The 20,173-nt window shown below is 43.3% G+C and overlaps 12 non-coding genes across 12 annotated transcripts; all 12 read right to left on the reverse strand.

The window, feature by feature from the left end:
* Positions 1–156: 156 nt before the first annotated feature.
* On the reverse strand, positions 157–351 carry LOC116407270. Its single transcript, XR_004220231.1, has one exon. It is a non-coding gene; the product is annotated as a U2 spliceosomal RNA (small nuclear RNA).
* Positions 352–867: 516 nt separating this feature from the next.
* On the reverse strand, positions 868–1,057 carry LOC116407245. The gene has a single exon (XR_004220206.1). It is a non-coding gene; the product is annotated as a U2 spliceosomal RNA (small nuclear RNA).
* Positions 1,058–3,086: 2,029 nt separating this feature from the next.
* Positions 3,087–3,277, reverse strand: LOC116407283. The gene has a single exon (XR_004220243.1). It is a non-coding gene; the product is annotated as a U2 spliceosomal RNA (small nuclear RNA).
* Positions 3,278–3,786: 509 nt separating this feature from the next.
* LOC116407301 lies at positions 3,787–3,975 on the reverse strand. Its single transcript, XR_004220260.1, has one exon. It is a non-coding gene; the product is annotated as a U2 spliceosomal RNA (small nuclear RNA).
* A 515-nt stretch (positions 3,976–4,490) lies between these two features.
* On the reverse strand, positions 4,491–4,683 carry LOC116407299. Its single transcript, XR_004220258.1, has one exon. It is a non-coding gene; the product is annotated as a U2 spliceosomal RNA (small nuclear RNA).
* A 508-nt stretch (positions 4,684–5,191) lies between these two features.
* On the reverse strand, positions 5,192–5,381 carry LOC116407248. Its single transcript, XR_004220209.1, has one exon. It is a non-coding gene; the product is annotated as a U2 spliceosomal RNA (small nuclear RNA).
* A 514-nt stretch (positions 5,382–5,895) lies between these two features.
* LOC116407297 lies at positions 5,896–6,091 on the reverse strand. The gene has a single exon (XR_004220256.1). It is a non-coding gene; the product is annotated as a U2 spliceosomal RNA (small nuclear RNA).
* Positions 6,092–6,607: 516 nt separating this feature from the next.
* Positions 6,608–6,798, reverse strand: LOC116407231. Its single transcript, XR_004220192.1, has one exon. It is a non-coding gene; the product is annotated as a U2 spliceosomal RNA (small nuclear RNA).
* Positions 6,799–7,315: 517 nt separating this feature from the next.
* LOC116407296 lies at positions 7,316–7,512 on the reverse strand. Its single transcript, XR_004220255.1, has one exon. It is a non-coding gene; the product is annotated as a U2 spliceosomal RNA (small nuclear RNA).
* A 512-nt stretch (positions 7,513–8,024) lies between these two features.
* On the reverse strand, positions 8,025–8,215 carry LOC116407232. The gene has a single exon (XR_004220193.1). It is a non-coding gene; the product is annotated as a U2 spliceosomal RNA (small nuclear RNA).
* Positions 8,216–8,727: 512 nt separating this feature from the next.
* Positions 8,728–8,921, reverse strand: LOC116407292. Its single transcript, XR_004220252.1, has one exon. It is a non-coding gene; the product is annotated as a U2 spliceosomal RNA (small nuclear RNA).
* Positions 8,922–9,434: 513 nt separating this feature from the next.
* LOC116407303 lies at positions 9,435–9,621 on the reverse strand. Its single transcript, XR_004220262.1, has one exon. It is a non-coding gene; the product is annotated as a U2 spliceosomal RNA (small nuclear RNA).
* Positions 9,622–20,173: the final 10,552 nt, after the last annotated feature.

The raw sequence follows: 20,173 nt of genomic DNA on the forward strand, positions 1-20,173 counted from the left end.
GCGGTATGACGACATTAACAGCAAACTGTCTCCTGCAAAGTCTTGCAAAGTTCTTTTTTCCCCTTCCTTGGGCTGCTTGTTGCTGCTGTTTCTTTGCACTTGTTGTTGCTGCTGCTGCAGATTCGAGGCTTGTTCTGATTTTTCAAAACTGGATAAGAGAGGTGCACCGGTCCTGGAGGTACTGCAATACCAGGTCGATGCGTTGGAGTGGACCAGAGCAAGCTCTTCTTCCATCTCCCTGTTCCAAAAATCCATTTTAATATATGGTCCCCAGATAGGGGACGTTATCAGATATTAAACTGATAAGAACAGATACTACACTTGATCTTAGCCAAAAGGCCGAGAAGCGATAACCCGAATTGCGCACGCACCGACGGGCCCAGATCCTCGCTTGCTCTACCTCCATGGGGAGAGAGAGGGGCCATAACGCTTCCTCCTGCACCTACACTATCCTCCCCCCAAAACCCCCAACCCCCACCTCACACACAAGCCCCCACATTACAGCATCTCGGATAATCTTCTACAGCCCTTCTCTGGCTCTGGTCTCTTTGCGGGCTGCAGCCGACGACCACTCAGCACCGCAACAGCAACTTCACCACTCTCCCAGAAAGCCAACATTTACATAGCCCCGCCTCTTTCTGGCGCACACAATCAAGCACACAACGAGCCTCCTGCAACGAGTCCCGGCTGAAAGGGCATCACACCAAACCAACGGGCGGATGACGACATTAACAGCAAACTGTCTCCTGCAAAGTCTTGCAAAGTTCTTTTTTCCCCTTCCTTGGGCTGCTTGTTGCTGCTGTTTCTTTGCACTTGTTGTGCTGCTGCTGCAGATTCGAGCTTGTTCTGATTTTTCAAACTGGATAAGAGAGGTGCACCGTCCTGGAGGTACTGCAATACCAGGTCGATGCGTGGAGTGGACAGAGCAAGCTCTTCTTCCATCTCCCTGTTCCAAAAATCCATTTAATATATGGTCCCCAGATAGGGGACGTATCAGATATTAAACTGATAAGAACAGATACTACACTTGATCTTAGCCAAAAGGCCGAGAAGCGATAACCGAATTGCGCACGCACCGACGGGCCCAGATCCTCGCTTGCTCTACCTCCATGGGGAGAGAGAGGGGCCATAACGCTTCCTCCTGCACCTACACTATCCTCCCCCCAAACCCAACCCCACCTCACACACAAGCCCCCACATTACAGCAGCACTTTATCTCAGGCGCCTTTCCTGGAGGGCATCGGCGGGGCTGGAAGGGGGCACAGAGCGTATCTACTATCAGCATTTTATGGTCTGAGAAACCATTTGTGTCATAAACTCTTCCGCCTAGGCCCTCTGGCAGCAGCACAAATCGGAAGATTTACATCAACGAGCTCTACACCTGGCAGCTTATTAAGCAGCTCACCGGCTTGAAAGGTTCAATTACGAAAAAAGATCAAAGGTACTCCGGGCAGTCAGCATTCGCACATTGCTCATAAAGCAATAAAGTGATCGCTGCCCTCCGTATTTTAGATTTGCATTTAAGGAGATCAATTTCCCCGCCATCAGGCGTACAGACTTAACCTTTTTCCTCCTTGCGACCACCTCCACCGAAATGTCCGACACTGTATCTTCTTGACCACTCTCAACGATCCGCAATCCGAATGCGGTCATGTTCAGACTCTCTTCCTGCTGCTGCTTCAGTTTCCAAACTCTGCGGCTGATTTCTGGGTGCTTAATTCTGAACTGCTGACTCGGTTGCCTTTTGCATAGTCCAACTCCCTGTACATATGGCCGAACAGTGAGCAAGTCCTTGGTGATGTGACAGTTCCCGCACATTCTTATACCCGCCTCACAGTCCTGCGGTATGTGGATTGCAGCAGTACTTAGGGAATAAAACATGAAGCTCCCATTCTGACTGGGGGTGTGAGATACCGTCATCAAACAGATCGCTCTCATGGAATTTTACTTTGAACAGTCTCTTCCCGTTCCATACGCCAAATCTGTTCTCAATATTTTTAAGGAACACCACCTCCTCTGCATCTTTTTTCAGGTGCCTTACCACATCCGCTAATGGCACATACGGGTTGTACATCTGTACGGTGACTATGCGCACCGTGTCACTATGCAAAAATTTAACCTCCACATCTTTAAACACATGATCATTTTTGTTTGCATAGTACTTACGCTTAAATTTCCTGTAGTCTTCGGTGCTGTGGAAAACCACCTCGTATAATCCTCTTTTTGGAAATTCAGGGAGACTGAAGATATCCTTGGGCATAAACCCTCCAACTCGCATGATCATTTCCTCCATCACGATATTTATTCCGTCTGGTCTCTCTTCTGGCAGTACAATTTGCACGGTATTTTTAAACCGGACTGGCCGCCGAATTCTCCTCTTTCTCCATTTCTCCGCAGCAGAATACCTAAAATCCGCACTAGGCATTGAAAAGACCCTCCAGGCGATCCCTTCCTCACGATGCAGGCCCCCTATGCTTAAGCTCCTCCGAAAAGGAGCGATGCCTCAAGGCCGAGGGGTAACGTGCTAGTCGCAAAACCTTCTGTTTTGATCGTGCCAAAAGGCCGAGAAGCGATAACCCGAATTGCGCACGCACCGACGGGCCCAGATCCTCGCTTGCTCTACCTCCATGGGGAGAGAGAGGGGCCATAACGCTTCCTCCTGCACCTACACTATCCTCCCCCCAAAACCCCAACCCCCACCTCACACACAGCCCCCACATTAAGCATCTGCGGATATCTTCTACAGCCCTTCTTCTGGCTCTGGTCTCTTTGCGGGCTGCAGCCGACGACCACCTCAGCACCGCAACAGCAACTTCACCACTCTCCAGAAAGCCAACACTTTACATAGCCCGCCTCTTTCTGGCGCACACAATCAAGCACACAACGAGCTCCTGCAACGAGTCCCGGCTGAAAGGGCATCACACCAAACAACGGGCGGATGACGACATTAACAGCAAACTGTCTCCTGCAAAGTCTTGCAAAGTTCTTTTTTCCCCTTCCTTGGGCTGCTTGTTGCTGCGTTTCTTTGCACTTGTTGTGCTGCTGCTGCAGATTCGAGCTTGTTCTGATTTTTTCAAACTGGATAAGAGAGGTGCACCGGTTCCTGGAGTACTGCAATACCAGGTCGATGCGTGGAGTGGACAGAGCAAGCTCTCTTCCATCTCCCTGTTCCAAAAATCCATTTAATATATGGTCCCCAGATAGGGGACGTATCAGATATTAAAACTGATAAGAACAGATACTACACTTGATCTTAGCCAAAAGGCCGAGAAGCGATAACCCGAATTGCGCACGCACCGACGGGCCCAGATCTCGCTGCTCTACCTCCAGGGAGAGAGAAGGGGCCATAACGCTTCCTCCTGCACCTACACTATCCTCCCCCCAAACCCCCAACCCCCACCTCACACACAAACCCCCACATTACAGCATCTCGGATATCTTCTACAGCCCCTTCTCTGCTCTGGTCTCTTTGCGGGCTGCAGCCGACGACCACTCAAGCACCGCAACAGCAACTTCACCACTCTCCAGAAGCCAACATTTACATAGCCCGCCTCTTTCTGGCGCACACAATCAAGCACACAACGAAGCTCCTGCAACGAGTCCGGCTGAAAGGGCATCACCACCAAAACAACGGGCGGATGACGACATTAACAGCAAACTGTCTCCTGCAAAGTCTTGCAAAGTTCTTTTTCCCCTTCCTTGGGCTGCTTGTTGCTGCTGTTTCTTTGCACTTGTTGTGCTGCTGCTGCAGATTCGAGCTTGTTCTGATTTTTCAAACTGGATAAGAGAGGTGGCACCGGTCCTGGAGGTACTGCAATCCAGGTCGATGCGTGGAGTGGACAGGCAAGCTCTTCTTCCCATCTCCCTGTTCCAAAATCCATTTAATATATGGTCCCCAGATAGGGGACGTATCAGATATTAACTGATAAGAACAGATACTACACTTGATCTTAGCCCAAAAGGCCGAGAAGCGATAACCCGAATTGCGCACGCACCGACGGGCCCAGATCCTCGCTTTGCTCTACCTCCATGGGGAGAGAGAGGGGCCATAACGCTTCCTCCTGCACCTACACTATCCTCCCCCCAAAACCCCAACCCCCACCTCACACACAAGCCCCCACATTACAGCATCTCGGATATCTTCTACAAGCCCTTCTCTGGCTCTGGTCTCTTTGCGGGCTGCAGCCGACGACCACTCAGCACCGCAACAGCAACTTCACCACTCTCCCAGAAGCCAACATTTACATAGCCCCGCCTCTTTCTGGCGCACACAATCAAGCACACAACGAGCTCCTGCAACGAGTCCCGGCTGAAGGGCATCACACCAAACAACGGGCGGATGACGACATTAACAGCAAACTGTCTCCTGCAAAGTCTTGCAAAGTTCTTTTTTCCCCTTCCTTGGGCTGCTTGTTGCTGCTGTTTCTTTGCACTTGTTGTGCTGCTGCTGCAGGATTCGAGCTTGTTCCTGATTTTTCAAACTGGATAAGAGAGGTGCCACCGGTCCTGGAGGTACTGCAATTACCAGGTCGATGCGTGAGTGGACAGAGCAAGCTCTTCTTCCATCTCCCTGTTTCCAAAAAATCCATTTAATATATGGTCCCCAGATAGGGGACGTATCAGATATTAAACTGATAAGAACAGATACTACACTTGATCTTAGCCAAAAGGCCGAGAAGCCGATAACCCGAATTGCGCAGCACCGACGGGCCCAGATCCTCGCTTGCTCTACCTCCATGGGGAGAGAGAGGGGCCATAACGCTTCCTCCTGCACTACACTATCCTCCCCCCCCAAAACCCAACCCCCACCTCAACACAAGCCCCCCACATTACAGCATCTCGGATATCTTTACAGCCCTTCTCTGGCTCTGGTCTCTTTGCGGGCTGCAGCCGACGACCACTCAGCACCGCAACAGCAACTTCACCACTCTCCCAGAAGCCAACATTTACATAGCCCCGCCTCTTTCTGGCGCACACAATCAAGCACACAACGAGCTCCTGCAACGAGTCCCGGCTGAAAGGGCATCACACCAAACAACGGGCGCGATGACGACATTAACAGCAAACTGTCTCCTGCAAAGTCTTGCAAAGTTCTTTTTTCCCTTCCTTGGGCTGCTTGTTGCTGCTGTTTCTTTGCACTTGTTGTCTGCTGCTGCAGATTCGAGCTTGTTCTGATTTTTCAAACTGGATAGAGAGGTGCACCGGTCCTGGAGGTACTGCAATACCAGGTCGATGCGTGGAGTGGACAGAGCAAGCTCTTCTTCCATCTCCCTGTTCCAAAAATCCATTTAATATATGGTCCCCAGATAGGGGACGTATCAGATATTAAACTGATAAGAACAGATACTACACTTGATCTTAGCCAAAGGCCGAGAAGCGATAACCCGAATTGCGCACGCACCGACGGGCCCAGAATCCTCGCTTGCTCTACCTCCATGGGGAGAGAGAGGGGCCATAACGCTTCCTCCTGCACCTACACTATCCTCCCCCCAAAACCCCAACCCCCACCTCACACACAAGCCCCCACATTACAGCATCTCGGATATCTTCTACAGCCCTTCTCTGGCTCTGGTCTCTTTGCGGGCTGCAGCCGACGACCACTCAGCACCGCAACAGCAACTTCACCACTCTCCCAGAAGCCAACATTTACATAGCCCCGCCTCTTTCTGGCGCACACAATCAAGCACACAACGAGCTCCTGCAACGAGTCCCGGCTGAAAGGGCATCACACCAAACAACGGGCGGATGACGACATTAACAGCAAACTGTCTCCTGCAAAGTCTTGCAAAGTTCTTTTTTTCCCCTTCCTTGGGCTGCTTGTTGCTGCTGTTTTCTTTGCACTTGTTGTGCTGCTGCTGCAGATTCGAGCTTGTTCTGATTTTCAAACTGGATAAGAGAGGTGGCACCGGTCCTGGAGGTACTGCCAATACCAGGTCGATGCGTGGAGTGGACAGAGCAAGCTCTTCTTCCATCTCCCTGTTTCCAAAAATCCATTTTAATATATGGTCCCCAGATAGGGGGACGTATCAGATATTAAACTGATAAGAACAGATACTACACTTGATCTTAGGCCAAAAGGCCGAGAAGCGATAACCCGAATTGCGCACGCACCGACGGGCCCAGATCCTCGCTTGCTCTACCTCCATGGGGAGAGAGAGGGGCCATAACGCTTCCTCCTGCCACCTACACTATCCTCCCCCCAAAACCCCAACCCCCACCTCACACACAAGCCCCCACATTACAGCATCTCGGATATCTTCTACAGCCCTTCTCTGGCTCTGGTCTCTTTGCGGGCTGCAGCCGACGACCACTCAGCACCGCAACAGCAACTTCACCACTCTCCCAGAAGCCAACATTTACATAGCCCCGCCTCTTTCTGGCGGCACACAATCAAGCACACAACGAGCTCCTGCAACGAGTCCCGGCTGAAAGGGCATCACACCAAACAACCGGGCGCGATGACGACATTAACAGCAAACTGTCTCCTGCAAAGTCTGCAAAGTTCTTTTTTCCCCTTCCTTGGGCTGCTTGTTGCTGCTGTTTCTTTGCACTTGTTGTGCTGCTGCCTGCAGATTCGAGCTTGTTCTGATTTTTCAAAACTGGATAAGAGAGGTGCACCGGTCCTGGAGGTACTGCAATACCAGGTCGATGCGTGGAGTGGACAGAGCAAGCTCTTCTTCCATCTCCCTGTTCCAAAAATCCATTTAATATATGGTCCCCAGATAGGGGACGTATCAGATATTAAACTGATAAGAACAGATACTACACTTGATCTTAGCCAAAAGGCCGAGAAGCGATAACCCGAATTGCGGCACGCACCGACGGGCCCAGATCCTCGCTTGCTCTACCTCCATGGGGAGAGAGAGGGGCCATAACGCTTCCTCCTGCACCTACACTATCCTCCCCCCAAAACCCCAACCCCCACCTCACACACAAGCCCCCACATTACCAGCATCTCGGATATCTTCTACAGCCCCTTCTCTGGCTCTGGTCTCTTTTGCGGGCTGCAGCCGACGACCACTCAGCACCGCAACAGCAACTTCACCACTCTCCCAGAAGCCAACATTTACATTAGCCCGCCTCTTTCTGCGCGCACACAATCAAGCACACAACGAGCTCCTGCAACGAGTCCCGGCTGAAAGGGCATCACACCAAACAACGGGCGGATGACGACATTAACCAGCAAACTGTCTCCTGCAAAGTCTTGCAAAGTTCTTTTTTCCCCTTCCTTGGGCTGCTTTGTTGCTGCTGTTTCTTGCACTTGTTGTGCTGCTGCTGCAGATTCGAGCTTGTTCTGATTTTTCAAACTGGATAAGAGAGGTGCACCGGTCCTTGGAGGTTACTTGCAATACCAGGTCGATGCGTGGATGTGGGACAGAGCAAGCTCTCTTCCATCTCCCTGTTTCCAAAAATCCATTTAAGTATATGTTCCCCAGATAGGGGACGTATCAGATATTAAACTGATAAGAACAGATACTACACTTGATCTTAGCCAAAAGGCCGAGAAGCGATAACCCGAATTGCGCACGCACCGACGGGCCCAGATCCTCGCTTGCTCTACCTCCATGGGGAGAGAGAGGGGCCATAACGCTTCCCTCCTGCACCTACACTATCCTCCCCCCAAAACCCCAACCCCACCTCACACACAAGCCCCCACATTACAGCATCTCGGATATCTTCTACAGCCCTTCTCTGGCTCTGGTCTCTTTGCGGGCTGCAGCCGACGACCACTCAGCACCGCAACAGCAACTTCACCACTCTCCAGAAGCCAACATTTACATAGCCCCGCCTCTTTCTGGCGCACACAATCAAGCACACAACGAGCTCCTGCAACGAGTCCCGGCTGAAAGGGCATCACACCAAAACAACGGGCGGATGACGACATTAACAGCAAACTGTCTCCTGCAAAGTCTTGCAAAGTTCTTTTTTTCCCCTTCCTTGGGCTGCTTGTTGCTGCTGTTTCTTTGCACTTGTTGTGCTGCTGCTGCAGATTCGAGCTTGTTCTGATTTTTCAAACTGGATAAGAGAGGTGCACCGGTCCTGGAGGTACTGCAATACCAGGTCGATGCGTGGAGTGGACAGAGCAAGCTCTTCTTCCATCTCCCTGTTCCAAAAATCCATTTAATATATGGTCCCCAGATAGGGGACGTATCAGATATTAAACTGATAAGAACAGATACTACACTTGATCTTAGCCAAAAGGCCGAGAAGCGATAACCCGAATTGCGCACGCACCGACGGGCCCAGATCCTCGCTTGCTCTACCTCCATGGGGAGAGAGAGGGGCCATAACGCTTCCTCCTGCACCTACACTATCCTCCCCCCAAAACCCCAACCCCCACCTCACACACAAGCCCCACATTACAGCATCTCGGATATCTTCTACAGCCCTTCTCTGGCTCTGGTCTCTTTGCGGGCTGCAGCCGACGACCACTCAGCACCGCAACAGCAACTTCACCACTCTCCCAGAAGCCAACATTTACATAGCCCCGCCTCTTTCTGGCGCACACAATCAAGCACACAACGAGCTCCTGCAACGAGTCCCGGCTGAAAGGGCATCACACCAAACAACGGGCGGATGACGACATTAACAGCAAACTGTCTCCTGCAAAGTCTTGCAAAGTTTTTTTTTCCCCTTCCTTGGGCTGCTTGTTGCTGCTGTTTTCTTTGCACTTGTTGTGCTGCTGCTGCAGATTCGAGCTTGTTTCTGATTTTTCAAACTGGATAAGAGAGGTGCACCGGTCCTGGAGGTACTGCAATACCAGGTCGATGCGTGGAGTGGACAGAGCAAGCTCTTCTTCCATCTCCCTGTTCCAAAAATCCATTTAATATATGGGTCCCCAGATAGGGACGTATCAGATATTAAACTGATTAAGAAACAGATACTACACTTGATCTTAGCCAAAAAGGCCGAGAAGCGATAACCCGAATTGCGCACGCACCGACGGGCCCAGATCCTCGCTTGCTCTACCTCCATGGGCGAGGAGAGGGGCCATAACGCTTCCTCCTGCACCTACACTATCCTCCCCCCAAAACCCCAACCCCCACCTTCACACACAAGCCCCCACATTACAGCATCTCGGATATCTCTACAGCCCTTCTCTGGCTCTGGTCTCTTTGCGGGCTGCAGCCGACGACCACTCAGCACCGCCAACAGCAACTTTCACCACTCTCCCAGAAGCCAACATTTACATAGCCCCGCCTCTTTCTGGCGCACACAATCAAGCACACAACGAGCTCCTGCAACGAGTCCCGGCTGAAAGGGCATCACACCAAACAACGGGCGGATGACGACATTAACAGCAAACTGTCTCCTGCAAAGTCTTGCAAAGTTCTTTTTTCCCCTTCCTTGGGCTGCTTGTTGCTGCTGTTTCTTTGCACTTGTTGTGCTGCTGCTGCAGATTCGAGCTTGTTCTGATTTTTCAAACTGGATAAGAGAGGTGCACCGGTCCTGGAGGTACTGCAATACCAGGTCGATGCGTGGAGTGGACAGAGCAAGCTCTCTTCCATCTCCCTGTTTCCAAAATCCATTTAATATATTGGTCCCAGATAGGGACGTATCAGATATTAAACTGATAAAACAGATACTACACTTGTATTAGCCAAAAGGCCGAGAAGCGATAACCCGAATTGCGCACGCACCGACGGGCCCAGATCCTCGCTTGCTCTACCTCCATGGGGGAGAGAGAGGGCCATTAACGCTTCCTCCGCACCTACACTATCCTCCCCCCAAAACCCCAACCCCCACCTCACACACAAGCCCCCACATTACAGCATCTCGGATATCTTCTACAGCCCTTCTCTGGCTTCTGGTCTCTTTGCGGGCTGCAGCCGACGACCACTCAGCCGCAAACCAGCACTTCACCACTCTCCAGAAGCCAAAATTTACATTTTTCCTTTGCGGCGGCGACGGACGACGTTCGTAAAGAGTAATGGCCAGTTATACATAATAAAAAAAAAATGAAAATCTAACTTTTCACTATATAAATTTATCTTTCACTTGTAAAAAAAAATTTGAGGATAAGCCTTTACGCATTCTTCCCATTTGTATCGGGGTGAATCTTTTCAAATCATATTCAAATTTTTTTTTTGTTTAAATAAACTTTTCAAATGCAAACTTCAAAAATATATTAAAACTGTAAAAAATACTAAATCATGTTTTTCCTCTCCCTAAGTTCCAATTCATATTATATTCTACCCTTATTATGAAATATCCACAATTACAAAAAGAAATGCAGGGGAACCAGTTTATTATTAATATAAAAATAATATATAAACAATATTTTATACTATGTTTACTCCCTATTTCTTTAGTGTTTTCAAAAAAATAAATCCAGTACAACATACTTTCATCAGTTTCTCATCATTAAGATGTATTGACAACACATTACAACAAAACACTTTTCTGGACAATATATCATTTACTAACTAAATTCATAATAACGGACTAAATTTTAATTTATGAATTGCTTTAATATTAATTTTATACTTCCTCAACCTCACAGCAGCATCATACAATTACTAGTCTCCCAACAGTACAATATAAACAAAGCACTCCTACATAAATAAATGTTTGCGTACACAACGATACAACTTTTCATATACTGAAGGAAACAATACAACAAGCAATTCAATTGGTAACCTTGACCCCAATCTTTCCTGGTAGTTCATTGTGTAAATTGTGTTAGTTCATTCATGACCATTACTACAACAAATACATTTCCTCTTTATTATTATATAAAATCAGGATACAAAATGTTGATTTTATCATCATTTAACAGGGTACAATCATAGTACTATTAAAAACAACAACAACATATTCTATATCATATTAACTGACAATTGTTGCACATTTTCCAACAAGTGTTTCTTTGTATAGACAATATAATTTTGTTTAAACAGAAAAAAAGAAGAGAAAAGGCAAGTAAAAAGTAAAGGGAAGAGAAAAGAGAGGGTTAGGTTGGGATTCACATTGCTTAGATAGCGAATCCAGCTAAATTTACACCTCCTTAGTCCTTTATATTAGATGTCTCAGGATGTGTCATTAGTTCCAATCTGCTGGCTCGCTAAGTACTTGCCATCGGATACCACTTCATTCCCCTTGTAGGTTCTTTGCCAAAGTTTACTCTAAAATCTAATGATTCCATAAATCCAATTAATTTTTAATTAATGTTTGCAATCCTGGAATATGAGGCATTTCCAATTGGCTGCTAGTAGTTACCTTGCTGCTCTCCAAATTGTATGTGACTAGTTTCTGCTATCTTAGATTGTACGCTCTCATTTTCATTCCTGGCAAGAATGTTTTTGGTGTTGGTTCTATAGGCATCGTGGGACCTCGGAGAGCAGTGTTGCAACCATCTGCCAGAATTCATCAGCTACTTTGGGATGTCCACCATGTGTGTATCAATGATGCTTGTTCTCCACATCCTTTACAGCCAGATGATAGACCCAGAGATTTACTCCAGTCTGCTAATACATGATGGGGTGTAGTACCATTCTAAAGATATTTCTATGCTCTTCACTAAAGACTACACAAACTGAAGTTTTACTAGCTGTGTTTCATATATTTAACGAGTTCTGTTCTAGACTGTGACTGTAAATCTTCTTCCCATTTAGTCAAGTATGTTTCTTGTGCAGTTGTTCTGTCTACTGCAAACAAGTATAAATAATGAGATTAAATGTACTCGGTGAGCTTACGTTATAGCAGATATTTTCAAAGTACATAACGGATTGGTTATCTGTGTTTTGCTTTGTTTCAACAAAGAGCACTAACTATTAATACACTATTATCAGAGGACTCTGAAACTTTTAAAATACAACCCAAAGTTATAGTTTGTTAAATGAAATAACAGATTTAACACAGTAAATATCAGAAACTTGGTTTTATTTTAAATTTTCCACACACAACCAGTAGTCTTAAAATATTCTTTACATTACTCAGCACAATATTCCTTAATAACTAACAGCAAAAATTAAAAAATTATTTTAAATTGTCTAAATCATTATAGCAGCTTATCTGGAAAAAGCTATGGTGATTAAAGTCAGCAACCATGAATTCAATTTCAATTCACTACCCTTTCTAACTTCAACCTACAGCAATGGACAAATGTCCCACTTGTTCTAAATAAATCTGTTAAAATGTACACGTACACAAAACAGGATTTTCAGATACATGTATTTACCACACATGATGCAGATACTAATAGTACTCTGCTAAACTATAATCTTGCCTTGGCTCATACTGAAATGGAATATTCTAGTTGACGCTGCTGTAAAGATTTAACAGGCAAATGTCTATAACAGACCACAAATGTGAACTCTGACTATAACACCAAAGGATTGGAGGCTGGTGTGATCTATTCAGCTAACCAGTCAGGAATGCATCACTTTAGCTGTAAAACAATCAATAGCAATTCGCAAGAAAATGGTAAATTCTCTTACAACTGACTAAGAACACTTTTAAAAAAAAACATTAGACAGCATAAACAAGACAACTTTATTTTGAACAAAAAATTTTTCATGTCAGTATCACTCTTTACATACATTTACCAAGCAACTAGCTCAATAATGCTGTTTTTTAAACCACACAAGTAACAATTACACAAGTAAGCAGGAGCATCTGGACATACAGAAAGGGACACCACATCTTCTGGCAAAAAAACACAGGTTTTATTTGGAAAAACTCTCCCAACATAAAACATGAAGATACTCAGTTCTTATAGTATTCAATAAATCTTCTGCCTCAAAGGCCCCTGCACCCCCCCCAAAGGGCCCCTACCCTTCACACCCCCCAGGGGCCCCCAACACTGTCCAACCCCCTCCCCTAAGTGCCTAAATCAAACTTACCTGCAGTGCTAATTATGTATCACCTAAAACACTTGTTAAAATACAGTGAACAATAATTTCATCCATTGCATCTCTTACAATACAACATACAGAAACTTAATTATACATTTACATTGCTATTATTGACATACACTCAATCTCTTAAATGTATATAATCTAACTACAAATTTGTAAACCATGATTATTTCTTACTACATACATTTATTAACTAATTACCAGCAAAAAAAAAAACCCAATATTTCTTTGTAAACACCATACACAGTCATCATTCCCCTACAAATAAATTATACATGTCGTAAATTACACATATAAATAAAATGGAACAAACATTCAAATTGGAACATCCAGAATAACATGATCCCTAGCTACTGTATAAAAAGATTTGACAAAAGTTCCACTAGATGTCGCTGCACATCCATATCTACTACAACATGTTGAAAAAAATGTAGGTTACCATAATGAACACTCATCACTAAAATATTACACACAGACAATAAATAAATATAAATAAATTATATATAATATATATATATATTATATATATATATATATATATATATATATATTATATATATATATATTATATATATATATATATAATAAAAATCAACAGGTTTTTGTTTTCACTCCAGATGAAGGTTTAACTAAATGCTCTTTAATTCAGAAACTTAACTTTTGCACTTATAAAGTGAAAAAGATAAGTTAAGTTAATCTGGCCCTGTGAGTGTTAGGTTATCTGGTAGGCCCAAATGGTCATAACCTAACACTAAAGCACGTGTCTGTTCAGACACATGCATCGGAACCTCTAGTTGCCACGTATAACCAGTATTTCTCCCAGTACACAGTTCTACCACTTATAAAATAGCAAGTTCTTTGTACCAGGGCTGCAATTTTGGCCTATATGTTTAAAAAGCCAGTAATGGAGTCAGTGTTAACTACTCCGATTTCTAAAACCATACCCAATTTGGAGACCATGTCCACTTTAAAGGAACAGTAACACCAAAAATGAAAGTAATAAAAATAATAAATTTACTGTTGCCCTGCACTGGTAAAATTGGTCGTTGCTTCAGGAACACTACTACAAACCGGATTCCAAAAAAGTTGGACACTAAAACAAATTGTGAATAAAACTGAACGCAATGATGTGGAGGTTTGCCAACTTCTAATATTTTATTCAGAATAGAACATAAATCACGGAACAAAATTTAAACTGAGAAAATGTACCATTTTAAGGGAAAAATATGTTAGCAGAATTTCATAGTGTAACAAATCGCAAAAAGTTGGACAAGCCATTTTCACCACTGCGTGGCATCTCCCTTCTTCTAACAACACTCAACAGACGTCTGGGACCGAGGAGACCAGTTTCTCAAGTTTAGGAATAGAATGCTCTCCCATTCTTGTCTAATACAGGCCTCTAAATGTTCAAATCGTCTTGGGCCTTCTTTGTCGCACCTTCCTCTTTATGATGCGCAAATGATCTCTATAGGTGAAAGATCTGGACTGCAGACTGGCCATTTCATGACCCGGATCCTTCTCCTACGCACCATGATGTTGATTGATGCAGAATGTGGTCTGGCATTATCTTGGTTGAAAATGCAGGTCTTCCCTGAAAGAGATGACATCGGATGGAGCATAATGTTGTTCTAGACCTGAATATATTTTCTGCATTGATGCTGCCTTCCAGACATGCAAGCGCCATGCCATACGCCACTCATGCAACCCATACCATAGAGATGCAGGCTCTGAACTGAGCGTTTGATAACAACTGGGTTGTCCATGTCCTCTTTGGTCCGGATGACATGGCGTCCCAGATTTCCAAAAAGAACTTCGATCGTGACTCGTCTGACACAGAAACAGTCTCCATTTGCGCACACCCATTTAAATGATCCCTGCCCAGTGAAAACGCCTGAGCTTGTGGATCTTGCTTAGAAATGGCTTCTTCTTGCACTGTAGAGTTTCAGCTGCAACGGCGGATGCACGGTGGGTTTGTTCACTGACAAGTTTCTGGAAGTATTCCTGAGCCCATTCCGGATTTCCTTTAAGTAGCTTCCTGTTTGTGGTGCAGGTCGTTTAAGGGCCCGGAGATCACAGGCATCCAGTAGTTTACGGCCTTGACCCTTACGCACAGAGATTGTTCCAGATTCTCTGAATCTTCGGGATGCATGTTATGACACAGTTGATGATGATAGATGCAAAAATTTTTTGCTGGGTAACACTTTCTGATATTGCTCACTATCTTCTGTGCAACATTGTGGGAATTGGTGATCCCTACCCATCTTGGCTTCTGAGAGACACTGCACTCTGAGAAGCTCTTTTATTACCCAATCAGGTGCCAATTGACCTAATAGTGTTATTTGGTCTTTCCAGCTCTTCGTTATGCTCAAATTACTTTTTCCAGCTCTTATTGCTACTTGTCTCCAACTTTTTTGGATTGTTGACACCATGAAATTCTGAATCAACATATTTTCCCTTAAAATGGTACATTTCTCATTTAAACTTTTGTTCCGTGATTTATGTTCTATTCTGAATAAAATATTAGAAGTTGGCACCTCCGCATCATTGCGTTCAGTTTTATTCACAATTGTTAGTGTCCCAACTTTTTTTGGATCCGGTTGTATAATTTATAACACTAAGTGGTATTTACCATGCACAATTAAAAGACAGTAACATTTAACATTCAAATGGGACTGACCCAACAAGCTTAATACATAATATCGGCTTCCCCTGCCAAAATTAGCAGCAGTTATCCCTATATCACATGGCAAGCATGATATCATAAAAACCAGCATTAACCCACCAAAAAGAAAAAAAAAAAAACCCTTCCCTTATAATAAAATACAACACCTTACAGACCCCCCCTCCCAACTATTAACCCAATCAGATCCACCCACAGGAAAAGAAGGCAGTCAATACTCAACACATAAGACTAAAATCAAGACATAACATACTATTGAAGCAATCCATTACAAGACAGCTCATGATGATACGTTATAGCGGATCTTAACCCCACACTCACCATGGCATTGAAGAACACACTGCTGGTGCCATGGAGGTGTGAAAGGTTACATGCAGGCAATCTTATGACACTCAAGTGTTGAAAAAACCTTACTCTCAATTAAATGTTTTTTTTTTTTTGGTTTTTGTTTTTTTAATACCGTTCAGCTTGACACCATTCACAACATACCAATCTTTAATAAGGTAATAAGATTGCTTTTCTTACTAACCGTTGTGGGCCACAAAAAGTAGATTTACAGCCACCAGTTGAACAGCATTGCTCTAGACTAAAGCTTTTTTTTAAAAAAAAAATTACATACATTTTTTTAAAGAATAAATATTTCTTCATTCCACACAAAACCAAGAAAAAAATGTTAGCTCCACAGTCTGAGCAGTGGGTCTCTACACATAAAACTTAACATTGTATTCTGACTGCTAACTAAATGGCCAATCCTGTAGGTATATGCCCATTAACTGTGCTTACGGTTTAGGATCTAAATCTTTTGCCACAGTTATTAAAGGAGAACTAATAGCTTTATAAGTAGTAGGGCAGAATGTTTTACGTAAAAGTTTGAGTGAGTATCAATTTATCAAAACTGTTTAATATTTAGATTTTCCATGGATGGTGCAGTTCTTCAGTACATTATTTTAGTAATTCTCGTCAATAATGGATCGCGTTGTATTGCTGGATACAGAAACCATCCAATAATATAATCGGAGTATGGCTGACAAATGAATGATCTATAACAGGGTCTGCCAGACAACGCCTAGTTTTTGACTTGTTTTGGGTTTCGATAAAGTAAATATTAGGAGATTGTCATTCCATGCGAATTTTGTGACACCAGAATCCAATAATTTGATTCTTGCAAATGCAAAGTCATTTTATCATAGATTTATACATTTAGAAAAGCAAGTATTTTGTAGAAAATTAACTACCTTTTAAGTTTGTAGAGGTACATTCTTACATCTCTTGCAAAATTTTATAATCTTTTTATTCATGAAAGGAAAATTCATATATATAGTCTGTTCAGATCAGCAGGTAGAAAGATTCTGAGATGTTCATAAAAGGCTGAGATTTTTTTCATATACCAGAAGGTTTTGTAGTTTAGTAGATACTAAGCCTATATTTCCATAAATTCAGTTTTTACAAAACTAGCAGGGCTTGCAGAAGTTTTGTCTTCGCCACAGAAGAGTCTTGGAAAAATTAGGAATTTAGTATTGGCCTATAAAAGTCCAGATGTTGCACTTAGTCAAGAGATTTTGAGGTTATCAGCACAGTCCAAGGAAATGTACTAAAACTATATTGCTTATATGTTCAGTAAATTGACCAGTTCTGTGTGCCCGCCATTATTTCAGGGGGATGTCATTCTAGCTACCAAGGGCTTTCGGAGCCACTGTGACATAGGCTGAATAAGGAACTCTCACATCCAATTCTGAATTAGGGTAATTTTGTGAGGCAATTTGGTCAGCAAGTTTCTAGTGTCTGCCTCAATTTTTATTGAGAACATCTCAAATGACTTTTCTATTATAGGGTTATTCAAGTCAGCTACTTTACAGGCAATTTGTAATCAATGTCCATTCTGTACAGTATTTTGAGAGGGGAACTGACTTATGTATTAGCAATACCATGCTATAGTTCCTTGTACCCAGGAAGAATAAAGAAGACATTCCAAATGTCACCCTAATTGTTTTTGCTAGACTTAGACTATAATTGTCTTATGCCAGACTATTTTAAACTGTTAAATAGATTAGAACGCATTATGCAAATGAGAATAGAAACTTGTCTGTGCCACCGGCTAGGTATCTGGTCCCAGTCTCCTAATGTAATGTCTCCTAGTTAGGATAAGCTCTGTGTCTATTCTTCCTAAAATGCCTCACGTTCAATGTAGTAGATTGGTAATGGGACAGCTCACACTGGTTTGTAAAACTGACATTGCTACATCCAAGTATGGTACTGGATCTAAAGTACATAAATCCTAGATCCCAAGCATTCAGGATAAGATATGCAATAAATGTACTTTACACACTTCTCCATAAGCACAATAAAACCCCTTGTACATAAAATTGTTTGTATGAAGAAAAAACAAGGCTTGAATCCCTGTCGCAGGATTTTCCTCTTCACAGAGTGGCAACAAATTTCTATTCAATGTTGCTGAAAACTGACGGACAGAAATGTCTACATATTGTTAGAATTTATCTATGTATCCTTACTGTTCTAAGGCAAATTACATTCAACAAGGATGTATAAGATTTTATTGAATAGTAACCAGAATCTAGCCCTCTGCTTGTGGGGTGTGAGTTGAGTTCTACAACAGTTGGAAAGCTACAGGCTGCGTGCCTGACTAATAATCTGCAAATATATATCAAATTTTACACATGCACTTACAATATATAATTAAATCCACATGAGGCACCTGTGAGCAAGATGAAACTACCCCAGAAATATGCTGCTGATTGCAGATGATGAGTTTTTGGCAGAGAAAGTTAAATTGACAGTATAGGCCCATACTACATGTTATTAACACATACATGTCAAAACAGTGTTTTAATGGCCATAGCAACTTACCTTACTGTATAGCCAATTCATAAAGTCCAAATGTGTTCAGCAAAACTCTGGCATCAGCAGAAAGACAAGGAGACCCTCTCAGTCCAGGCAGCAAAGAGGTGTCAGTGAGAGCTCTATCTTGATAAGTTGCCTATTGTTCAACTGACAGGCTGAATCGACAAGGCTCTGTGAGCAAGTGCTGGAAAATACTTAGTGCTGCTTCTTTTAGAGACCGCAAACTTGCATTGCACTGACAAGCACAAGGGAGCCTTATAATTCCAGCAGAAAATATCTGACCCTTCCAGATGTAACACTCCATGCACAGACAGTTGTACTCCAAATACAACGAAAAAATTACCTACCTACAAACCCTGTACAAAATGAGCCCTGCAGCATTTTGATTTCAGGTGTTGCTGATATTAAAAGGGATGAAATACATTTGCATTTTTGGTTGATGGTAAACACACAGAATTGCATTGCTTAACAGTGTTTTTGAAATGTTATTAACAAGTACAGCCAAAAAGAGATAAGAAATACTGAGGATCTATAGGGTATTTTATGCTTCTGCTTTTGGAATGTGTGTTGCAGTTCAACACAGGATTTCTGCAAGTATATTCAATTGTTACACATTACACTAATTGCAATGTATCATTTAATCAACATGAGGCACCTTTGATACTAGATGTTATGTTGTTTCTCCTGAATGTATATTGAGTCCATCTCCTGCCTGGTTAAAACATTTATTCAATCCACATTCAGCCTTGGCTCCCCCAAAAACAACTGCAGCACAATTCAACAAGTGTGTTCACTAGAATACAATACAAACTTAAAGTTTGATTAAGCATCTTTCCTAACAGGTCCAGCAAAACAAATATGAATACAAACTCCCCACCCCCTCAACCAATGAATATTACAACTGAATTTGAATTCAGTCAGTTCACTTCTTAATAATTGTGCCAGTGAAATTTCAAGCAGTTCCCCAGTTCAATCTGGACTTCTCAGCTCCCACTACAAAGCCCTGTCCCAGTCACTGAGACCTATATAATCAGTAACACTTCAGCTTGCATTGTCTCACCCAAGGTTGGGTTATTGGAAATGTCGATTGGATGCAATTACTGAAATCACAAACAAAGCACAATTAATCCAATAAGCAGAAATTTCTGTGCTTAGTGGAAAAAAGAGCACAGACTTTTCTGTAACATGAAATGTGGCTGGATATGGCCATACTTGTCTAGACAGGTTGACAACTTTGACCCTATTGGCGGCCAGTTACTAACCAAACTGCTGCATGTCGGCAATCCCTTGTAAATGGAAATTAATTAACACAAGGTTGATCCACTAAAGAAGACTTTGCTTTTTAGGAGCATAAGGAGGGTGTTTAATTAACGTCTCTTTTCTCATTGAAAATATCCTAACCGGTACAAATACATCGCCCATATACAGCAATCAATATGTTACCTAACCATGCACACACAAGTTATCTCATTAGCGCCACAACAACTTGCAGCTTCCATAGAACAGACCCACAGCAATGAAATAAAAAAAATGCACAAGATTAATTTTTAACAAAAGAACCAACAATATATGGTTACACTGAAATATATATAAGTAGGGCCACACGGCAATGTCCTTATAGGGCTGGTTGGCCTCTATGTAACTAAACTAGTGTGTCCTTACGAGTTCGCAGTGCCGACCTTCACAACATACTTGAATACATTGCAGACTCGTTATACATGCAGCATAAATGTTGCAAAAACAATGTTTCTTTATGAAATAAGATCTCTCTCCC

This window comes from Xenopus tropicalis, chromosome 8 (genome assembly GCF_000004195.4).
Source record: "Xenopus tropicalis strain Nigerian chromosome 8, UCB_Xtro_10.0, whole genome shotgun sequence".
Taxonomy (NCBI): domain Eukaryota; kingdom Metazoa; phylum Chordata; class Amphibia; order Anura; family Pipidae; genus Xenopus; species Xenopus tropicalis.